Below are 8,015 nucleotides of genomic sequence, written 5' to 3' on the forward strand. Positions count from 1 at the left end.
CACAACCCCCCCCCCCCCCATTTCCCTACACCGCAGCACCTTTCTTCCCCCCTTTCCTCATGACTCTTAAAACTTTCTCCGGTTCCTTCTCGATTCATCCTCACTTACCCTCATATGGAATTTCTTCAGTTCTTTAGCAACCCCCTAGAGGATATATAGATATATCAACAAATGACAAATTGCTCATGATTTCCCGCGGGGATCCCAATATAACCATATATATATATATATATACTTGTATACACATATTCACATATGTATAAACACACGGTATATACATATATACATAATTTCGGCACGAGTACACCCTTACCAGATTTCTTTATTGTTTCCGTCTCTCTCTCTCCCCTCCACCCATCATACACCAGCTCTTTCCCTCTCGCAACCGATATACCAGAAGAAGAAAAAAAAACTGTCCTGATACCCATGCGCCGGTAGGTTTCTTAATACAGGTAACGAGATTATTCTCTTGGTTGGCTGATTGTTTTCATAGCCGTCAACTCGAGTGCGTCGAGACGCAAGTCCCTGGCCAATGAAAGGAATAAGATTCGAACGATAATCGACTAAATGGAAATCCTTGTAATCCCTTATGTCTGTTCTACGTCGAATTAAAAGAAAAAAAATAAGAATCGCTGCCACCAACCCTATCGCCGAGTGCATGTTGACGGTAAAGGCGAGAGAGAGGCAGGTAAAATAATAATTCTATAGGCATCCGCCGTTTTACCGTCCACGTAGACATCGCGCATGCTAATTCGATTGCCATGCTATCCCTTAAATTAACCGTAACGTCCCGTGCAACGTCCAACCGTGTTTTGCAGGTACATAAAAATGTTCCCGGTAGCGAAACACTTTTTAAAACTTCTTCTCGCAACGAGCAATCCCAAGCGAGCGAAGTGGTGCTATAAAGCCATTAGGTGCAGCAAATACCATCGGGATTATTCCCTTACGTTATCATGAGATTAGCATGCAAATGAGCTTCGGACGGTGACGTCACTACGGGAGCGTAAACGTGTCCAGGCATGAGCGCGATCAGTTTGGAGTCGACAGAAGTCATACGGGCGGCCATTTTGCTCGAACACTTGGTAAGATCGTACAATCGATAATAAGAAACGTCCGCAGATCATCCTGATAAAAAAAAAATTTATTCGAGCAATCAAGAAAGGGGGCTACCCTTTCAAATTTGTCATTTTCCTATGCCTGCCGTGAGTCCGAGAGAGACAGTCTTATGGGCGTTGACGTGCGTAAGAGTGAGACGGACGAAGACGTAAGCACAGAAGGGAAAAAAAAACGAAAATTTCGCTATACCCACGCAGCACGATACGACGCAACCGTTACGTCTCTCTCTCTCTCTCTCTCTCTTTCTCATTTAACCACGTGAATTATCCATAAGTCTATCTCTGTCGTCTGCACGATTTTCCATCGCATACGTACACATACCATCGGTGCATCCAGGTACATACTACTGCAAGGTAAATGTAAATGGTCGCCGGTTGCGTTCATACTGCATTGGCCGTAGCCAGGGTGGCGCACAGCAGCCTTCAACCTCGAGGCGAATCCTGGATTGGAAGCCGCACTCGCAGCGCGCACTACGTTATCACTGTGATTACATATGTACACCCCGTATATGGTGTGTTACTAGCTAGTATATGGTGGTTCCGTGTAACAATGAAATCCGCGAATCCATTCGACTGTACGAATGGACGATCCAAGCTCGTCTCTACGCTCCCTCCGACCACGAGATCCTTCAGTCGTAAAAGCTCAGGTGAAATTAGCATGATGCGCTTGCACGCCGATAGAGTTGTTGCGAAGTGGAGAACGTACAGATAGACAGATAAGTGACTGGGACCAGGGAGAAAAGGGGGGAAAAAAGGAAAGAAAAAGAAAAATTAAATCGAATAAAAATAAAGAACACGTGACTTTGACAGTTTTCCGATAGTGAATGCGATTGCGAATACAACGATGGTTAATGACGAGTTGACGCCTACGGTGAAGGTCGGTGTGACGTGAGAACAAGGGGAAGTCTTAAAAGGGGGGAAAAAATAAAAAAAAATAAAGAAAAACGTCACGATAACACATCCTGTGTCGGACGTGAACTTGCCAGGTGGAGATGCTATATCTATATATGTATAGCGTGTTTTCTCGTCAGCTGATGTCCCTCAGGAACTCAAGAGGGGCGATAACGGATATAATGACAACCGACCTGATGCTCCGATTCCGGATATCGAAGAATTTATTTCCATTGACCATGTAACGGTAGATTTTACTTTTTTCCATTCTGGTCGGGACAATTTTCAAAGTCACGCGTCGATCCTAGAGACAGGAAATCGTATACTCCGATTCTCTGAAACTTTTTGTTTTCGACTGTACTCTAATGCATAACGATTGTTGAAAGTTGACGTGAGAGTAGCGGAAGAGCGTGGAGGAAGAGGGTAGGAGGTTGGAAAGTAAAGTTTTCATCGTCCATATTTTTCGGCCAACTTTGAATATTTCAAAGATCATATTTCACAGCGGATGGATCCCGGGGATGAAGAGTTTCATAATTTTGTGCGGGAATACGAGTATGAAAAAAAAAAAAAAGAAATTACCGTCCGTGACAATAATCATTTATTTATTTTTTTTTTTTTTCGTTAACCTAAAAATACCTCAAATTACCTGCAACGACAGACACGCGCTTTTAGATATATAAAAAAATGTCCAAAAGGTCGTAATAACACGGTAGGGACATAAAGAAAAAGTAAAAAATCATTATCGCGTATCCAGCAATTTGCATTTGTGACGCGACGCAACAGTGTAAACACGGTTTAATTAGATAGTTTCAGCTGAGCCCTTTGTGTGACAGCATACCCGTATGTCACGCGATACACAGCTACGTACAGATGCGTAATTACGCACAATTACAAGATTGCCCTGTTTTGGTAATTTGGCAGAAATTGTTGGATCCCCCCACTTTCACGCCCACCATGACTCTGCGTACAATATATACGGCCGCCTTCGCGTAGCTTCGGCAACATTAAACAGCTGATCGAAGAAATTCCCAGCTAAGTTTAGTTGCTCGATTTACTGCGTTAGCGGTTATAAAATAAAAAAAAAAGTCAACCTCCCAGTTATTATCTGCAAGAGAAAACTGAAAGAACCTTTTATAAGACCCTTCGCGTTACCCACGTAACAAAAGCCAAGCACCGTTACAGGGAGCCTCCAGATACGCTTCTTGTTTCTCTGATTGGCCGAAAGAAAGTTCCAAGAGAATTTCGGTCACGCCCCTTCTTATTCGTCACGTGCGCCGTGAATCTGCCGTGTGCGTTCACGGCAATAAGGCAGGATTGCGTTTACATTAGAAATCTCAATGCCACGAAATAATTTGGCATTCGAAGCGATAGACGTCTATGTATTCTAGTATACGCTAACGTATCGCTGCTCACGTAAACATCCCTTTCGCCCGTTCTCTTTGGCAAAAGAAAAAAGTATGAAAAGCAACAAGCCATACCGGTGTATCGAAACGCCCGAAAATCACATGTTCGAGTCTCGGTATGTACGGTACCATTGTACACGTGAATCCCGAGAGAAAGTTTACCGTATGAAAATTCGAAGGGGGGTCGAAATCGGGTACAGTGGACTTTCCTATATACAGCCCTGGGGATATTCTTACGGCGGTACAATAGGTACAGGCAGTAGGTAGGGGCAATAACGAGGCCGTGCCGACGGCATTCCCGCGGGAATACGTGGGTATCGCACCCACGGCAAAATAGTTGAGAAACAATGTACACATTTCAATGGTTTTACTGGCAGCTGCAGCTGACGACAGCGTCCACGCTTCGGGCTAGCGCGGAGCTTTAAACAGCCCGAGAGCTTCAAACTCGCACCGTTAATTTTACTGAAAGCTCCCGAGTATTTCCTGATACGTGTGACGTGTGTGACAACAGTACGGCATACTATACACCGACTAATGCTAATAGTCCGATCGCTCGATCGATACGGGCCGTAGGATGTTCTTCGGGAAAAAAAAAAAAAAAACCATTTAATTCCTACCTATGTCTCTGGGGATATTAAATATTTTTTTTCCGATATGGTATAAAACGTACGATTTCAGTATGAGCTATAGACGTAGCGATGCTTGTGATTATTAATACAAGGTATCAAAATGATGAACGACCCCCCTGTCTACCCTCGAATTAAAAATTCCTGGTAATAGAGTGAATGGAAAAAAAAAAAAAAATAAAAAAAAATTTTCTCGTCACAATCGCTCGATACGAAAGTGAGGATGGTGTCGGGGGTTCGAAAATTATTTTTTTGACTACGTCATAGGGGACGAACAGTCGACGGTTCGGTAGTCAGGGACGTGCAGTCGTGTAAATTAGGAAGGAGCGAAACTTGGTGGGAATTAAAATGAATCTGTGCCCCTGAATTTTTGAAAGAGGGAAAGTGTCGCTGGGGGAAAGAGTGGGTCTCCGATGGGAATGAATTCGAAAACTTCACAGTCAATAATGTAATTGTGGTAGAGTGTCCTTTCGCGAAAAGCTCCGACGGATCGATCGAAGCGCGAGGCAATTCCGAAACGAAGGGTCCTCGAACCGGTTGCCGGTAAGCGCGAGGAAAATAAAACTTTTTCGTATAGGTAGACTCTTCGTCGGATATACGTCAAAGGGAACGGCGCTTTCCATTTTCCGCGTTTCAGGTTCCTTCTGATTGGATGAGCTCGGGCCGTCCCGACGTCGAAGCAATTCCAGTGCCGCCACGCGATAAATAACTTGAAAATTAACGTGGAAACGGACATTCCCCGATAATCCCTCTGTAGCCCTGTGTGCCGTGAGACTATTAATGGGAGAGAAAAAAGATCTGTCAAGTCACAAAAAAAAGTACCAAGAATTACAAAAAAAAAACAGTCACTCGCGTCTCAGACAAAAAGTACAGACACTCGAGGCGCATCCAAAATGACTGAAACACCGTGAAGAACGATCCTTCGATCGATCTGCACGATCTGCACGATCGAACGCGACTTTCGCACAAGAGTGCCGAAAGTGCTTACCTGTGAAACAAATATCTTTAGCCACCCGTCCAAAACGAAGGACGAATAGTCGAGAGTCGAGAGTTCAAAGCCGGGCTTCGCCCTTCCGTAAAACCCCCATATGTGAACCGTAAGCGTCAAACACGTGAGAGTTTGGCCGTCGTATTATCGTTATTTCCCGAAAGCTCTCTCGATTTCCCGAAAAAAAAAAAAATACTATTTTCCTAAGCAATTTTTTAAGTAGATCCTTCGCGGTTTCGGCCTTACTCCACCCCTCTCCCCTCCCCACATAAATCAATAAGTACACTTATCATGCACATATGCATCGTATAAAAAAAAAAAAAAAAAAAAAAAAAAAAAAAAAAAAAAAAAAAAAAAGCGGTTTCGGCCTTACTCCACCCCTCTCCCCTCCCCACATAAATCAATAAGTACACTTATCATGCACATATGCATCGTAAAAAAAAAAAAAAAAAAAAAAAGTACCGTAATAAATATTCCTAACTCGTTTCCCCAGGGTCGATATAGAAAAGGGGTAATACAATAATTTTCTACGCAAGCACAATTTTACCTGGAAAGAGCCTCGCGAAGAGTCGCCATTGAAGCATAGAGGAAAGAGCAGACTCCCAAGGGTCTTCCGAGGATAAGTTAATCCATTATTAATATCTAGAAACGAGCCCTGGGCTTCGGGCTTCAAATTAATCGATTAGCCTCCGGGTTTTTTTTTTAATGGATACTGCAACGATAATTATTTATTAAAATTCATGTCGACCGATCAATTTCGAGAAAGCACCGTCCGCACGTGCATATTCGATTCATACGTTACACTTTAGGACGTAAAGTCAATAGTCATTGACACGTGACTCGATCGATGACTCCTTCTTGATTTTTCAATGCGACAAACCCGTGGATGAATTATTTCCTTGTCGCTCGCGCAACCACGTACAACAACCTGACGAACTCTTGTTCTATATTAGATAATGGGATTACCATTCCAAGCAAAATCAGGTCGACAGTCAATATTCTCTTTCATCGAGAAATATCAAATATCTTTGGGACATACGACTGTACTTCGCCTCAAAGCAATTGCCCAACTTACGCAAGACGCGAAGCGCCACGTTGCCGAAGGATCGTAAATTGAAATTACCTCGATCGAACTTTTGCGTCGGATTATATATGTGTGCATATGCATATGGCTATGGAATAATCAATAAATATATTTTCGAATGATCTTCACTGTATAAGGGATGGTCGTCCTGAGCTATCCATCTGAATTACGCTACACATCCAGCTTTGCGTGCGTCTATATATATATATATATAGTACGTATGAACGCGAATAAATGCTTTAGGATAGCCAATTGGATAATCTGTAGCTATGACTTTATGCAATATTCTACCAAATATGGTCGCAGCACGTGGATAGGATCGAACGGCGAAAATTGGAAAGCACAATTAACCGTAGCCGCGTTGCACGTACAGATATATATATATATATATATATATATATATATATGCGTATAGGCGATAGTTGATGGAGGCAAAACCCCATAAAAAAAAGGCCACCTATGTAAATTTACGTAAAATTTAACAAGAAAACAGATTTGAAGTTTTACGATCGGTTAAATCAACAGCGACCAATTTTCCCATTGATCCATGACGTGGCCAAAGGCAAATGCGCCCCACACGTGCCAGACGGATGTAACTCTGGCAATATTTAACGAGGCCGTGAAATGCACTTTTAACTGTACATACACCGTGTGATCCATTGCAATGCTCCAGGACAGCCAACAAATTCGTAGATGGAAACAATATGAAACTTGTGACTCGCATAGCGTGTTTGCTGATCAGACGTTACCGGATACAACTCAACTTTGTTTGTTGGCCTTTGAGGTACACGAGTTTGTGAATCTACGGCACTTCGAGCTTATGGACGTATGAGACAGTCAGTGTCAAAAATCGACCCGCAGTTTGATCCCGTCGTAAAGGAGTGTTGGGAAACGTGGCAAATTTTTGAGGAAAAAAAAAAAAAAAAAAAAAAAAAAAAAAAAAAAAAAAAAAAGTTTCAATATCCCATAAAAACTATCGATCGTCCATAACGTAGGTTAACGACGATTTGATAGACTATAAAATTATGAAATTCATACCTTGGCATTAAGGGATGTAGATTTTCTTTTTTTTTCGGATTATCAATCAGTCATCCCAGTAGTACGAGTGTCAATGTACTATAAATTATCCGCACGGAGCCTAAAAGCTACGTTTAACGTTACTGAGAAAAAGAATCTGACAATTTGTACTGATCCTGTACGAATTGAAAAAAAAAATAATAATTAAGCGCATTAATTAAAAAGGCTATCGAGACTCGTTACACGTATGTTCATCGAGGTCAAATCCAGTATCGGTTTTCATTTATCGCATCGACAAATTCGACACTGATTTGGACGCAGGTGAACGAAACCAATTCGATCACGGTTAATTCCCATAATAAGTGGATATTTCAGTCCCAGACGATAAAACGTATAGAAGCGACAGGCACGAAGAGTGCCGAAGATTGCGAAAAAATCCATAAAAAATTATCCAAAAAAAAAAAAAGATCATCCTACAGCTAAATTCGTATACATTACCTATTATCTCCCACGGTATCACACGTCGTTCCACGTATCATTCGTCTGACATTGAAACCCTCATTCGCATCCAAATATGCAAAACGACGTAAAACCACATTCAAAGTCTTCAATGAACTCGAAACGAGTGTAAAAAGTATTATCTCTCTAATATCCAAAATCTCTCGCAAAACGTACAAACCAAAGAATCCAGACTGAATCCATTATATTAAAATATTAAAAATGATCGATTGCACAATAAATTGTATATATACAGGAATAAAACGTACGTTCGAAATAAAATAGCGAATCATAGATAAAAGGAAAGTGAATAACGACCACGTACAAAACATGATCAACGTAATCAATGGGTACGAGGAGCACGGAAAAAAAAAAAAAAAAAAAAAAAGCGTA

General features: G+C 41.7%; 1 protein-coding gene and 1 long non-coding RNA gene across 3 annotated transcripts in view; one reads left to right on the forward strand and one right to left on the reverse strand.

Annotated features, from left to right (window-relative positions):
- Window positions 1-550, forward strand: part of LOC112493986 — a 1,073-nt gene extending 523 nt beyond the window's left edge. Inside the window, exons 2-3 of the long non-coding RNA XR_003059041.1 lie at window positions 369-434; window positions 494-550. This is a non-coding gene — a long non-coding RNA (uncharacterized LOC112493986). The remainder of the gene's footprint in view (window positions 1-368; window positions 435-493) is intronic.
- Window positions 1-8,015, reverse strand: part of LOC107265059 (proteoglycan Cow) — a 74,550-nt gene that overhangs the window by 55,456 nt on the left and 11,079 nt on the right. The window lies entirely within an intron of this gene.

This window comes from Cephus cinctus, unplaced genomic scaffold (genome assembly GCF_000341935.2).
Source record: "Cephus cinctus unplaced genomic scaffold, Ccin1 Ccin1_scaffold0215, whole genome shotgun sequence".
Classification (NCBI taxonomy): Eukaryota; Metazoa; Arthropoda; class Insecta; order Hymenoptera; family Cephidae; genus Cephus; species Cephus cinctus.